Genomic DNA, 15871 nt, shown 5'->3' with positions numbered 1-15871 from the left:
CATGCAGAATGGATGGGCCCACAGTATGTTCCATCCATCATTCCTTGTTATAATCGTTTCAGTGAATTAGATTCAGTGGACTGACGTCCAGTGTACGAAGAGGCCCCACAGTCCTCCGCATTCCTATCCACTCTCATTAAATCAACGGATAGTAGCATAAAGCAGGAAACTCTTGATATGAGCGTAAGAAAGGCAAGCGATAAAAGGGCACTAAAAGAAAATGAAACTATAAAATTGACAAATACCTTGTGGGGGGAGAATAATATCTGTAAAAATGGAGTAGATACCAGGAACAACTGTAAATATACCGCCGCTGATACTAATACCCATAGAAAAATAATAGCTGTAAAACCCGGGAAGGAAATGGGTAATGTCAGTATCGATGATACAGTTGTGCACCAAAATAAAGATATGCGCACCCTGATGTTTTGGAATGTGGCAGGTTTAAAACAGAAAACCATTAATCCCTCCTAGGTAGCTGTCACAAATGGCCTGGACATCTTGGCCGTTCAGGAAACTTGGGCTATAGATCCCATACATCTAAACGGCTATAAACCATACTGTACACCGGCAGTAGGAGGAGCCCATGGGAGACTGAAGGGGGGTTTAGCTACGTATCTCTCAAACTGTTTAGTGTACGAGAAGGCACGTTTTTACTCTAAATGCAGTTTCTACCATAAATTAGCAATAGATACTAAAAGAGGACTGAGTATCATCATTATAAATTTTTACAATAATGTCCCAGGTAACGCGATTCGGGATATTCTGAAAATGTTATCTAATATTTTACAGTGGGAAATAGACAGCAAGGAGAAGGAAGTAATGATTCTATGGTTGGGGGGTGGATTTTAACTGTCCATTATGCAAAAAGGGCCAAAAAGGCATTTGTGGTTTAATGTTAGAGCAGGACATTAATCTCACACATTTTAATCATACTCAAATTGGGGATTTGTTAAATGAGTTATTATTTGATTATGACTTGGGTTGCGCAAATGAAATGGCTCACCGACCAACACCATTTGTTCCAACATTTATTGGCAGTGGAGCATCTACCACTATTCACTTTAGCCTCTGCTCAAATGGTCATGGTCATAGGATAGGTAGCTTTAAGATTTTGGACTCACCAATGAGTGACCATTTACCTCAAATACTTGAGATTGAGAACCCTTTCTTGGCACGGCGAAATGATCAGCCCCTAACACAGGCTGTCCCAGTTGTGGCGCTAGGGAGGCAAAACGGGTATACACTAAAGTGGAGTAAGGTGATCCCGGAGGAATTTCTAATAAAGTTGGTAAATACCTGTGCCGATAGTTTTAAAATATGCCTGGATGAAGGCTCCAGGAGTGAATGCATAATAGAGCATTTTAACAACATTGCATCTACTATTAAAGAGAACCTGAAAGTGGTGTTAAGGAATGGGTCTAAGAATAGTACAAGATGGTTCGATAGGACATGCACCAAGGCCCTCACAGATCATAAACACGCAATCCACCAGGTGCCCCGGGACCCTTCTCAAATAGGAAAACTAAGGAAATGTCATAATCGGGCATTGACAAATAGAAAGAATGCCATAAAGAGGGTGGCATGGGAAGAACTATGTGCAGCCTCACAATCTAAAGACACAACGGCTTTCTGGAGGGTGGTAAATGCCCCCCCTACTTTATGATAACACTAAAGCTCGCATGGAAATTGCGATCAATGAAGATGATTGGGTTGCACATTTTTCCACTCTTTACATGTCCCTAGATGAAACCGTCGACACAGGATTGAGTTCAACACATGAGAAAGGGGACAAGGTACAAAAATTGATGGTAACTTTACCCGAAGTCCTAACGAGTCTGGAAGCCACAAAGGGCGGAAAGGCAGCTGGCCCAGACGGGATTCCGGCAGACTTGTACAAAGCTAACAGTGAAATCTAGCGCCCAATGCTTGTACAGCTTTTCAACGCAGCCTTAGCAAAGGGACTGAGTCCATCATGGTTTACATCAATCATTGTTCCCATTTACAAGAAGGGGGACAGACAAAACTGTGAATGTTATAGGCCAATATCCCTTCTTGATTCATCTATAAAGATCCTCGGTAGAGTAATTTTAGCCAAATTACAAAACTGGGCAGAGGAGAATGGGGTAATAAGTGACCTACAAGTTGGATTCCAAAATGGCATAGGAACAATTGAGCACGGCCTAAATTTATTTATTTTCCAGCAGAAATATACAATGATAAAAAGGGAGCGTTTATATTTTACGTTTGTTGATCTTACATCGTCTTTCGATTGTGTGTCTCATTTTAAACTATGGGATCTGATGTTAAGTTTGGGTGTGGAAGAGTCGATCATTCGATTCCTAAGGGAGTTGTATTCAGGGGCCACTGCTTCTGTTCGCTATGGAAAAGGGGGGGAATGTAGTAGGTCTTTTGGGATAGGGCGTGGTGTACGCCAGGGGTGCGTTTTGGCTCCCTTTTTTTTCCTTATCTACATAAATGGCCTGGAGCATTGTTTACTGCAAGAGTGCGGGGATATGCCCAGGGTTGGAAAAAGAGCTATCCCTGCACTCTTGTCTACAGACAACGCTGTGTTAATGGCCCATACCCCCATGGCCCTGCAAAAATTGATAATATCCTTTAATAGGTTTATGCTCAGTTTGGATTTAAAAATTAACTGCAGCAATACTTTTTCCATGAACTCTGTTCCACGAGACTGGTTCTTGGACAAGTGCGGTGAAGGCAAGAACGCTCTTGTTTTCTAAGACAATAATGGCCTTAAAGAGTTTTATAAAAAGACTGGGGAAAAAAACGATTAGTGAAATTTTAACTATTTATAATGCAACGTGTGTATCGGTGGCTTTGTATGTAGCAGGGCTCTGGGGATACTCTAATATAAAATCTGTTCAAACAGTGGAAAATAAATTTATGCGGCATATCCTGTCCATACCGGAAAGTACAGCGACTTTTATTTGTCATGCTGAGCTGGGGCTGCCGTATATTTCTGATACAATTAGAATTCAGCCCGTTCTTCTGTGGCACAGGGTATGGACTACAAATGAGTGTGTACTTAACCGCGCCATACTCCAGGACGTGTTAAAACTTGAAAATGTAAATGGTCTCAAATGGTTAAATTACGTCAGAACGTTCCTGACGGAAATTGACTGCTTACAATATTATGATGGCCCATCTACAATTTTACATATCTCTAGAAAACTACTGAAAAAGCTGTGCATAGAGTACCTGAGTGAAAAAAGATTGTTAGAAGAAACTAAGAAAAAGACTGTTTCCTTACATCAGTTGGTTCTAACCGGAGACAAATTACAGCCATATTTAAGCCTCCCTATGTCTAGCTATGATAGATTTCTTCTCACACGTTTCAGACTCAATATTGTTTTTAGATTATTTACCTTCCCTGAAATGAACTCTAGGTCAAATGAACTGTCTTTGTGCCCTTGTGATGAATTATCCGTACAATCTGATATTCATGTTTTATTTTTTTGTAAATTTTATACTTTGCCCCGTAGGAAATTTATTGTCCCTATCCTAAAAGAGATGAATTTAAATAGATGTCGCCCAGCGTTTTTAGAACTGCAAAAAATGGACACTGTTTTTATTGTTGCTTCACTATCAGACTTTTTTAGATATGTTTTTAAATACCGGAAATCAATTTGTTTGTATGAAATTTAAACTGTGTATTTTATGGAAACCAAGAAATGTGTCAACTTCTCTTACAAACAGCTGTTTTATCAATCACTGTAAATGTATTTTTTATTTTACTTGCTGCTTTTATGGTTATTGACTTTTTTAACCGATAAAGTATCTTATGACTTTGACTCTCAATTCTATGAAACTTAACGGAAAAAAGCCTGAGGTACTGGTGCTGGGGTCCACAGCACTGGCCTCAAAACCTGGGTGCTCCTCCCATGCCGGCCCCAAAGGTGAAGAACCTTTGGTTCCTGCTGGATGGAAAGCTGCCATTGAAGCTCCAGGTTGCCAAGGTGACTGCTACATGTTTTGCCATCCTGAAATGGCTGCAGAAAATCCTTTGGATCCTCCTGTTTCCAGGCCAAATAGACAGTATTTCAGGCACTCATACTAGGATTCTTGTTTCCGGTCCAGGGAGGACCTGGCCTAGCAGTTCGAGCTGGACTTTTCCCATTAGAAGCAGGGTCAAACTGATTTGCATATAGCTGGGTCCAAATTGGGGTGGCATAGTGAACAACAAACCAGATCTCTTGACTGGGGGTGAGTGGTTGAAAAGTTTCAGCACCATCATCTTGTTGTGTTTGCTATGTTTATCATATCTAGACTGGACTATGGTAATTTCCTCTATCTAGGAGCTGATAAAGTCTCTACTAGAAGGCTGCAAGTAGTCCAAAAATCTGTGGCCAAGCTCCTCTACAGACTCTAAAAAAGTCCTTCCGCTCCTCTCTTCTGCAGGAGTTGCACTGGCTTCAGGTGGAGAATCAGATCCAATTCAAACCCTTGTGCTTTGTGCACTGATCTGGAGCCTGAGATGGCCCCTGATACCTCCAAGGAATAGTGATTTAGGTCTTGATGTAGTCCCATTGTCCCGCCACAGCAGCGGTCCCAAGTACTCTGTCAAGCTGAGGGCGGACCGTCAGCGAGATTTAGATGTAAGCGGGCTATTTAGCAGCTGCCATCGATGGAGTGGTTCCATGTGGCAGGTGTGGTGGACCACAGCTGCATGGCTGACTCCAATGTTGGTGATTAGAACTCTGTCGCCGTCAGGCCAAAGGGTTTGCGCCAAGATAATTTAGATAATACGGATGGCCTTTGGGTCTCTTAGCAGCTGTCTGCCGACGGAGTGAGTCGGTGTTGGGACACGGTGAGCATTGCACTGCTTCTGTGGCTGTAGTGGTGATATTAGCACCACACACCTGGGATCTATGACAATATATCGACTGACAAAATATCGACCTACAGAAACATCGAGGCTGGAATATCGAAGGCAAGTATATCGACATCCCATCTACAACATGGTAAGTACAAAAATTTCGAAACCAAAATATCGATGTTAAAAATATCGTCATTAAAAATATCGTTTTATATCTGTTAAAATATAATGTGTAAAATAAAGTAAATAATATTTATAAATAAAATAAACATTTTTAAAAATATTTAGTAATGTTTAAAATCAATAATAAATAGATGTATAATAATATAACATTAATTAAACACATATGTAAAATATATAATATATTTTACTTAATAATACATTTTAATAATTACTATAATTACGTATAAAATATTTAAAAACACTATAAATTAGAAATAGATCTCCACAAATAAAATAATTACATAAAAAAGTAAATAATTATGTTTAATAAATTAAAAAAATATATGCTTTCAATATTTTTAAAATTAATAACATAATACTTTATCTAAATTCATTCTAAATAATAAATAAAACTACTATTTAAAGTCCAAATAAATCTACAGTATTACAAACATTGGATAGCGTAAAATGTAAAATTACTATGCCCACTCCAGAAAATGCAAAATTAGGGAAAACATTGTATAGCATAGAGATGAAAATTACTATTACCACTCCAGAGAGTGAAACAGTAGAGAAAGCGCTGGATCGCGTAGGAGTAAAAATTATTATTCCCACTCCAGAGAATGCAACAGTAGGGAAAGCGTTAGATAGTGTAGGGGTAAAAATTACTATTCCAACTCCAGTGAGTGCAACAGTAGGGAAGGCGTTGGATAGTGTAGGGGGAAAAATTACTATTCAAACTCCAGAGAGTGAATCAGTAGGGAAAGCGCTGGATAGCGTAGGGGTAAAAAGTACTATTCCAACTCCAGAGAGTGAAACAGTAGGGAAAACATTGGATAGCGTAGGGGTAAAAATTACAATTCAAACTCCAGAGAGTGAAAGAGTAGGGAAAGCGCTGGATAGCGTAGTGTTAAAAATTACTATTTCAACTCCAGAGAGTGCAACTGTAGAGAAAGCGTTGGATAGCGGGTGGGTAAAAATTACTATTTCCACTCCAGAGAGTGCAACAGTAGGGAAAGCGTTGGATAGCGTAGGGGTACAAATTATAAATCCAACTCCAGAGAGTGAAACAGTAGGGAAAGCTCTGAATAGCGTAGGGGGAAAAATTACTATTCCCACTCCAGAGAGTGCAACAGTAGGCAAAGCGTTGGATAGCGTAGGGGTAAAAATTACTATCCCAACTCCAGAGAGTGCAACAGTAGGGAAAGCGTTGGATAGTGTAGGGGTAAAAATTACTATTCCAACTCCAGAGAGTGCAACAGTAGGGAAAGCGTTGGATAGCGTAGGGGTAAAAATTACTATTCCCACTCCTGGAGAGTGCAACAGCAAGGAAAGCGTTGGATAGCTTAGGGGTAAAAATGACTATTCCAACTCCAGAGAGTGAAACAGTAGGTAAAGCGCTGGATAGCATAGGGGTAAAAATTACTATTCCCACTCCAGAGAGTGCAACAATAGGGAAAGCGTTGGATAGCGTAGGGGTACAAATTACTATTCCAACTCCAGAGAGTACAACAGTAGATAAAGCGTTGGATAGCATAGGAGTAAATATTACTATTCACACTCCAGATCGTGAAACATTAGGAAAAGCGTTGGATAGAGTAGGGGTAAAAATTACTATTCCTACTCCAGAGAGTGAAACAGTAGGGAAAGCGCTGGATAGCGTAGGGGTAAAAATTACTATTCCCACTCCAGAGAGTGCAACAGTAGGGAAAGCATTGGATAGCGTAGGGGTAAAACTTACTATTCCAACTCCAGAGAGTGCAACAGTAGGTAAAGCGTTGGATAGTGTAGGGGTAAACATTTCTATTCCCACTCCAGAGAGTGAAACATTAGGGAAAGTGTTGGATAGCGTAGGGGTAAAAAATACTATTCCTACTCCAGAGAGTGAAACAGTAGGGAAAGCGTTGGATAGCGTAGGGGTAAAAATAACTATTCCTACTCCAGAGATTAAAACAGTAGGGAAAGCGCTGGATAGCGTAGGGGTAAAAATTACTATTACCACTCCAGAGAGTGCAACAGTAGGGAAAGCATTGGATAGCGTAGGGGTAAAAATTACTATTCCAACTCCAGAGAGTGCAACAGTAGGGAAAGCGTTGGATAGCGTAGGGGTAAAAATTACTATTCCCACTCCAGAGAGTGAAACATTAGGGAAAGCGTTGGATAGCGTAGGGGTAAAAATTACTATTCCAACTCCAGAGAGTGAAACAGTAGGGAAAGCGCTGGATAGCGTAGGGGTAAAATTACTATTCCCACTCCAGAAGTGCAACAGTAAGCAAAGCGTTGGATAGCGTAGGAGTAAAAATTACTATTCCAACTCCAGAGAGTGCAACAGTAGGGAAAGCGTTGGATAATGTAGGGGTAAAAAATACTATTCCAACTCCAGAGAGTTCAACAGTAGAGAAAGTGTTGGATACCATACAATTTAAATAAAACATACTTAGAAATATTTTTTTTATTTAAAATTATTAAAGTTTTAATTTTTAAATAACTACACATCATTTAAAAATATCCATTATTATTAAAGAAAAAAGTATATTTGAATAAATAATTAACAATAAATTAACAATAAATATAAATTCCTAAAAAATAGTTACCAAATAAAAAATATTAAGCAATAAAATAATGGAAAAACAAAACAAATATTATTAATAATTATTTACCAATTAAAAAACATTAAACAATAATATTATTTGTATCCCAAGAAATACTTTTTATAACACACTAATTACAAATTATTTACAAATACTCTGCATTAAAAAATATTTTAATTACCCATTAAATAAATTAATTACCAATTACAAAAATGTATTACACATTAAATACATTAATTACCAATTACAAACATTAACTACCAATTACAAACATTAACTACCAATTACAAACATTAACTACAATTACAAACATTAATTACCAATTAAATAAATTAATTACCAATTACAAAAATGTATTACACATTAAATACATTAATTACCAATTACAAACATTAACTACCAATTACAAACATTAACTACCAATTACAAACATTAATTACCAATTAAAAAGATGAATTACTGATTACTAATATTAATTACCAATTAAAACAATTATTACCAATTAAAAATATTAATTGCCATTTAATAATTAATTAAAAATACATAAATTAACAATACCAATAAATAAAAATAATTCATTACTTAATTACAATTAAAATACTTCCCACCCAATTCCCCTATAAACCCACTACCCGCTACAGAACTTAAACGCAAAAATTACCTAAAATTAATTTATAATTCCTAAAAAGTAATAATTAATTTAATATAATTAAATTACTTCCCACCCTATTTACCTATAAACCCACAACCCGCTCCGGTACTAAAACATAAAATTGACTTAAAAATAACATTATAAATATATTAAAATAGTTCACATATGACTTAAAACAAGTAAAATACTTAACAAAAACATATAACACATGCATAATAAGTACATACTAAAATACATAACAATAGTACAAATATCAATATTAGTAACATCGAATTACTAACATCGATATATTTGATATCGATATTATAAAATCAATTTTACTTCCCTTAGGGTCGATATTCTGTCCAACGATATTCTTGACATCGATATTCTTTACCTTCGATATTTCTAACTTGATATTTTTGTAGGTCGGTATTTACAACTCGATATTTTGACTGTGTACCACACACCTGCTGTCAATTGCACAATTGTGAATACTTGCTGACTACACTATAAAACACGCAATTTCAGACCATGATCATTTGCCATTCCACAGCACCACAACAATGAAACTGATTCCCAGAAGTCAGGCAAGTTTTTTTTGGGTGGTCTCCCTGTTTCTTCTCCCTCTGCTTTTAAATTTCATTTGTTTCCTTGTGTTCATCTGATTTAATAGTATATTGTTTTTCCATACTGCCTGGCACCAAAAATCCATGCTTTACAGGGGCAGAATTGTCAGTCATGTGGAAGAAATCATAAAAGTGGAGCCACAATTGTTTAGAGCACAAGTCCAAAATACTCCCCTGTCCCAGAAAGGATAAGGTGGGACAGAATGGTTCCCAGAGTGAATGCTGTTGCTAACAATCTGTCCCCATGTCTCATCTCTGCCCTATCCTCTTCCTCATGCCCAGCCCTGTCCAAAGCACATGCAAACATTCACATGCACACTCTTCAACAGACACAAGCAGCATACAGGAAAAACAAAAGTAAAAGAGGTACATTATCAAACATGCATCCACCACAAACACACTCACCCCTCCACTGATATTTCCAATGACAGCACACACCCCACCACAGACAAACGCACCATCCCTCTACTGACACACCCACACCCACCAACAGTGCACACCCCACCACAGACACACTCACCATTCCCTGCACGGACACACCAACTGACAGTGCACATACCATCACAGACACACTCACCATCCCCTCCACTGACACACCCACTGCCAGTGCACACACCACCACAGACACACTTATTACTCCCTTCACTGACACATCCACTGACAGTGCATAAACCTCCACTGACCCAGTCCTCACACTCACCACCAGCAAACTTACGCGACACCACAACAGACACCATGCACACATGCACTACCCCTCCTACATGCACCACTCCAACAACTTTTACCTCCAATCCACACACATCCACATACACATTAGAAACCACACCTCAGGCAATTAAATGCGAACACTCACCCATGCAACACACACCTAGAAAATGACAGACCACAAAACATTTAGCACATAAACTAGACCCACAGGCACCTGCACCCTCAACACACACTGCAGATATATCCACTCGGTCCCCCTCCTAAATCTCAACCCCTCCTGAACAACCCTCCCATTTTCCCTGAGAGGATGTCATGTTTGCCCTTGCCTTAATCCCCTCCACGTCTGACACCTCCCTCCCAAATCAAAAAGAACACCTCCCCTTCTGAGACTACCCCAAAAAACAGAATCCCTCCCTTCAGCAAACCACAACAACCCTTTCCTCTCCCAGCTACAAAATGTGCTGTAACAAAAAATCCAAAAGCTGCTCTGCAAAAACCCAAACCACCCCTTCCCCTCCCAAGCCCAAAAGTGCTAAAACAAAATAACCCAAAAGCTCCAGTGCTAACACCCAACTCCACCATTGCCCTCAAAAGCCCAAACCCCCTACTGACCTCACACAGCCCCCTCCCATGTAACATATACTGTTGCCTGCTCTGCCACATAGATGCCTCTTCCAGAGGACGTTCCCATGGCAGTCCCTTTGGAGGCAAGTTGTGCCTGTGCACAGATGTGCAATTGACTATTTTCTGATTTGGACTGACAGTTTCCAATTTAATTTGTGAGAATCAACTTATTCTTATGAATAAATATATTATTTTATTTTCACCAAGTTTGTTGAGTTAATATTGTTAATTCAGTATTGCTTGATTCCTAGCAATTGTTCTAACTAAACTGTGAAGTACTTATTTTTCTTTACCATGGTGGCATGTATTGTTGCTAGATGAGTAAATGTGTAGTTAGTTAAGTGCATACACTGGTTAACATAGTAAGTGATGACACCTGATGTAGATGCATGGTTTCATCCTAGCACGGGCCACTTACTTGATGCTGAACATTTGTTTTCCTTAATGTGTTATTGTATGTGTGTTTTTTTGACCTTGATTCCTGCTCAGTTTGGGCACATATGCATTACACCTTATCACGTATTGTGGCTATTGAATTGGGATATGGCACAGAACTGTCAGCAGACAAAGTGTAAAGTTCCATGGATGTATATGATGTATACTTCCAAATTGGAACTGACATTGATTTTAGTGCTAATGTATAAGTTAAAGGTTCCAGCTCGTATATTGTAAAGTGTACATTATATTACATTGCACTTCTCCCAATATGTGTTGCAAATGTTTTTGATGCTACAGTTTATTTACCTTTTAAAAGCACACCTGTATGTATGTTTAAAATATTTTGGTTTGTTATCCTTTTTTGTGCAAGTGCAAAGAAGGCAGATTGCACCAAATATTTAAGTCCAAGGTGCTGGTTTAGGTGCATCTCCACATATCCTAACTATCAACATTTCCGACATATCCATTGCACATTGGTATGCTATTGCTTGTAGGTAGGATTTTCTGAAACAAGATTACAGCATTTCAGTTGTGTGACAATCGAAAAGGTAACAGGTGAAGGTGCTACTTACCATTGCTTTCGTCTGAAACAGGGTTAATTTTCTTTCTCCTTGAGGAGCCGGATCAGGAGCACCAACTGGTAGATCGGGTTCATGGTTGGAAAGGAAAGTAAACATGAATAAAGGTGAGTTTGTGCCTTAGTTCGGTTCCAAAAGACAACTTCGGTGAGGCAGCTTGAACACCACAGTTAAGTCAGCAGGAAGGCACATTGTGATTGGGCAGGTGGTGATGGTGGCGATCTGCCCTCCGACAGCTGCTTTGCCCTGTTGTGCCATTGAGGTAGGGGAACCCTCCCTGGCCGATTTGGCAGGACCTCTACGGTTTTTACTCCAGCAATCTGCCAGCATGGTAACAGAGCGGGTTACCACCAGGTAGGCGGGATGGTAGACTGCCAAAAAAACCACTTCATCGCAGTCCTACCAACATCTAAATCAGGCCCCTTATTTACCAGCTCACACCCTACGCTCCAGTGATCTCTCCTTAAGCCTGGTTCTGAGAGTCACAAGGACTTGCATTGGAGGCCGGTCATTTGTCTACCTTGGGCCTAAACTCTGGATCGACCTTCTGCTAATCTTGAGAAGCTCTTTCTCATTGACTTCTTTTTGGAAACAGTTGAAGACCTTGATGTTTTAAGTCATTGGGCTCTGGCTGCACCCTACCCATTTCCAAGCAACAGTTAACCCTGTGTGGGTAGGTGCATGTGCTATACAAGCTTAATAATAATCATAATAATTTGCCAGACCTAACATGCAGTGCCCTCAAGGGACACCCCCCAACCTAACCCAGATAAGCGCTTCAATTCTAGTGAGGTGAGTTTCCTGCAATAAGGCAATGTGGGCAGCCGTGCGCATTAGAAACATGTAAACCTTGTGATGCTTGGCTGCCGACCCTAGGTTCCATATATTCCATGTCAACACCTTAAACCCTTTAAGTGTCACCACCATGGTAAGTGTATATACCCGACATCTCAGCCGTCCCGCCTTGGCTCCCCGTCAACCATGCAAGCGATGTACAAATACAAAGGCAAACAAGACCCAGAGCCCTAATCACAATTAAACAGATTCCAACTTCCCAACTGCAGAGCAGCTCAGCAACGGCCAGCTGGCCAAACACAGGCATGTCAACTATAAGTGCAAAGTAGCACCGCTATTCACAAGAGCACAGACAATGTTAAAGGGGCAGGTCAATCACGCAGGCAGTGCAAGTAAGCACTCTACTCAGGCCTTGTCTTTCCAACGTAGTTCCCCATCATCTGTGATTATGTCAGAGAAGAGCTCCAGCTGCATAAACAATGCTTCAGGTGCACCCAAACAAGAGTCAAAGAGGGGCACTCCTCCGCAGGCATCGGGTCAGGGCCAGCAGCAGGTCCAGGCCCAACAATGATCAGTCAAAGGCCAGCAGGCCATGAGTTCCCATCATTGAGCCATTCTATGTAGTTCACCCTCTACAGATCACAGGCGGGTACCCTACCAGGACATTTTAGTAGTGTTCACCAGTCATCATACATTTTCTCACTTTGGAACCATCTCACCCATGATAGTACGGGATATCGACCAGTTCATCTGCAGTCTGTGAAGTCACTTGGGGCATGTTCTGGTTACTGATAGTGTTGTCGATAAAAGAAGTGGACACTTTAGGGTGGCCATCAGAGCAGGTGCCATCCTCAGAGTCCATGGGAACTCTGCCAGTGGTCCCAGAGGTTGTCCATAAGGCTGCTGCCCTAGCTTCATCTGTTTGAGACCTCATTGGTTTCTTGACAAGTTCATGATGTGTAGAGTTGTTGTGTTTCTTCCGTACCTGGCGTCGAAGCTGGGGCCTCTCTCTTTTTTCTCCCTCACCTGGGCCAAGAGTTTTGGTAGCACTCAAGCCAGTCCCAGGCATTGAGGGATTCAGGAAGATGTGTAGGGTACCAACCAGCATCACTCAGAGCTTTGTTTGTAATAAGTGGGAGCACAGCAGCCTGACTCCTGCTACCCTCTTTTCACTTCCAGAAAGGATGTTCTCCTAACCTGTGCAGCTGCAGTGAAGTCCGAGAACATAGTCACTGCTGCACTCTATATATGGAGGAGCCATCTGTATGTGCTTTTCAGAGCAGTGTGTCATAGTCTCTAAAATGCAGTCGCCAGGCCACCACCAGCTGCGGTGGCCTTCCTGGAGACAGGGGTTTGGCTGGGACCTAGTGTGCTCACTCTAGGGTGAAAAAAGGATAAAGGTTAGTGGGTGCCACCTACGTCTTCATCCAGTGTTCTAGGTATGCCATCATGTCACTGCCCTCTGCCCCCTCTGGTAACCCCACATTCCTGACATTATTGAGATGATTGTGACCTTCCGCATCCCTGACCCTATGTTCCAGCACCTTCACTAAGTCAACTAGTTAAATCATCTATTGCTGTAGGGAGCTTTGTGCTGGTTGGAGCTCGCTCACAATTGCCTCAGTGGCCTTAAGCTTGTCTGCCAGCTTTTGGTGGTCTGCCCTGAAGAATCCCAGTGCCATAGCCACCACACCAATCTGCTGTGGGAGAGTTTGTTTGGAGTCTGCAATAGCTGCCAGTATCCTGTCCAATGTGAGTTGTAGGGTAGACATCAGAGGTTCTAAGTTAGGCTCATTGTGCAACACCTCCATCTGGGTCGCCGCTTGGGCCAGCACAGAAATGCAACCCAATTCTACCCACTGTCATGCCACCACAAAATGTGTCACATGTTTCTCCGCAGTAGGTTGCCACAGTTAAATTGTCGAGAGGGCCTCTAGCCCAGCGGAACAGCCAAGCAAATACAGCGGCCGATCCTGCCATCCTGTCCTCTACAGGTTTTAGACACTCAGCCATCCCCCCGGCAGCCACAGCAGCACTCCCTTAGTTCTGCCACAGAACCAAGTCAGTATCACTCAGTGGGAGAAGACATTTCTGAAGAGGAGCGACCCAGTACGGATTGCCCCAATATGCCCCGGCCCAAGACTCGTTTCTCAACAGGATCATCATGGAGAGATCACAGGGACCACAGGAACTTGGCTTCAATGGGACCTGGGGCAGTACACTACCCCTACCTCATTGTTGGGTGGTATTGCGGTCTTCTCTGCTGCTGCTCAGTCCTGAACCAGACTACAGGGTGCACTCTGGACGCGGCGATGCAGGTCTGATGCATCAAAGTCACTGCTAAAGCAATCCCTGTGGAGGCCGAATGGTGCCTGATGCACACCCGATATGCAGCACCAACACTAGGCCACAGTCGTTCTCCCTGCATGCCTATGTTCTGCCACCATCACTTGGTCTAATCCTACACGATAGAAACCCCTTCAGAAATAATATCCTAACATGGAAGAGGTATATAGACGACGTTTTGGTGATCTTGCACGGTGACCTACGCTCAGTGACTGATTTCATGACATGGCTCAACACCCAAAATGCATTCTTAAAATGTACCAGCTCGGCCTCTAATGAATCCCTGTTGTTTCTCGATCTAAACATTTATGCCGAAGGAGGCACACTAAAAACATCCACCCATTTCAAGCCCACCTCCAGGTACTGCCTTTTGAGGTTTGACAGCTTCCATCCACGTCACCTCTGGGAGAATCTCCCATACGGCCAATTTCTGCGTCTTCGGAGAAATTGTACTGATGTAAGCACATACAAAGCTCAGGCAGGTGACCTAAAAATCAAGCTACAGCAGAGACACTACCCAGAATGGGTAATTGCAACGGCCATGAAACGGGCCCGCAACAATAATAGGGAGGCTCTCCTTGAAAATAAGGTCCTTAAAGAGACAAATCAGATCAAACCCATCTGCGTAACACCCATAGTACACACTCAAATTAGGTCTCCAAGATTGTAATAAACACTGACGAACATTAAACTGTGGTGAACTAAAGCTAGAGAAACCACTGTTTGCACATAGACAGGGAAGGAATCTGAAAGACATCTTGGTCCACACCCGCCCACAGGTAAAGCAGCCAGAACAAACAACTCTACATGGCATTCAAGGACACTACCCCTGTGGGAATTGTAGTAGCTGTCACCTGACGAAGAAAAGCAAACAAATAACTTTCCACAATGGTACCAAATGGGACCAAAGGAAACTAACAAATTGCAACAGTAAACGCGTGGTCTACTTAATTACATGTCCCTTCGGTCTCGAATACGTCGGGATGACCACGAGAGCAGTAAAAATCAGGATAAACGAACACAAGAGCAATGTGAGATGCAAAAAAAGTACCACCAAAATGGCGACTCACTTTCTCACTGAACAACACTGTGTGAATGATTTAAACTGGACAGTAATTGAACAACTGCAAACAGGAAATGGACTGTTTGAAAAGGAACAGCGATGGGTGTTCCGTCTAGGTACACATATCAATGGACTCAATGACGAGATTCCATGGGGCCAACTGCAGTGAGCAAAAGACCAAGGTGCCCTAATTCAGAGGCTATGTTTCTCTGAAACACAGAGGCCTGGTTGACTCCTGATAACCAGTAATTCCTATGACATTAGACATTGATATACCAATACCCAGGAGCAGCACAAATCCATACAAAGTCCATTATACCACATGGAATGTATGGGAGGACTGTTGACCATCTTTCTATATGGTTTGTATGCTGCAGCTCTACAGGACTCTGCATAATATCTTGCGAGAATCAACGAGGACCTATATAGTAGAGTAGATGGGTGGGAACAAACGGAACTCTCCGAG

This window comes from Lissotriton vulgaris, chromosome 1_1 (genome assembly GCF_964263255.1).
Source record: "Lissotriton vulgaris chromosome 1_1, aLisVul1.2, whole genome shotgun sequence".
Classification (NCBI taxonomy): Eukaryota; Metazoa; Chordata; class Amphibia; order Caudata; family Salamandridae; genus Lissotriton; species Lissotriton vulgaris.
This window is presented reverse-complemented; position numbering follows the sequence as displayed.